Genomic DNA, 283 nt, shown 5'->3' with positions numbered 1-283 from the left:
CCTTTCAGCATCCTCTTGTTAATTCAAGGAGAAAAATTAATTGGTATTTGCAAACTAAAAAAAGCTAAAATTAGTCAGGAAATATGAGGGAAATATGAATAAATGTAATTGGAAGATAGAAAAAGCAATTGAATGTATATTACATGTGTAATTGACAGTGTTCCTCATTTTAGAAAAACATACATGACAGAGTAGCGTCTGATCTTAACATGAACATAATCATTTTTTTTTTGTCAAAACATATGTAATTGCTTGGCAACTTTGTTTGTTTGTTTGTTTCATT

Source organism: Coturnix japonica, chromosome 3 (genome assembly GCF_001577835.2).
Source record: "Coturnix japonica isolate 7356 chromosome 3, Coturnix japonica 2.1, whole genome shotgun sequence".
NCBI lineage: Eukaryota > Metazoa > Chordata > Aves > Galliformes > Phasianidae > Coturnix > Coturnix japonica.
This window is presented reverse-complemented; position numbering follows the sequence as displayed.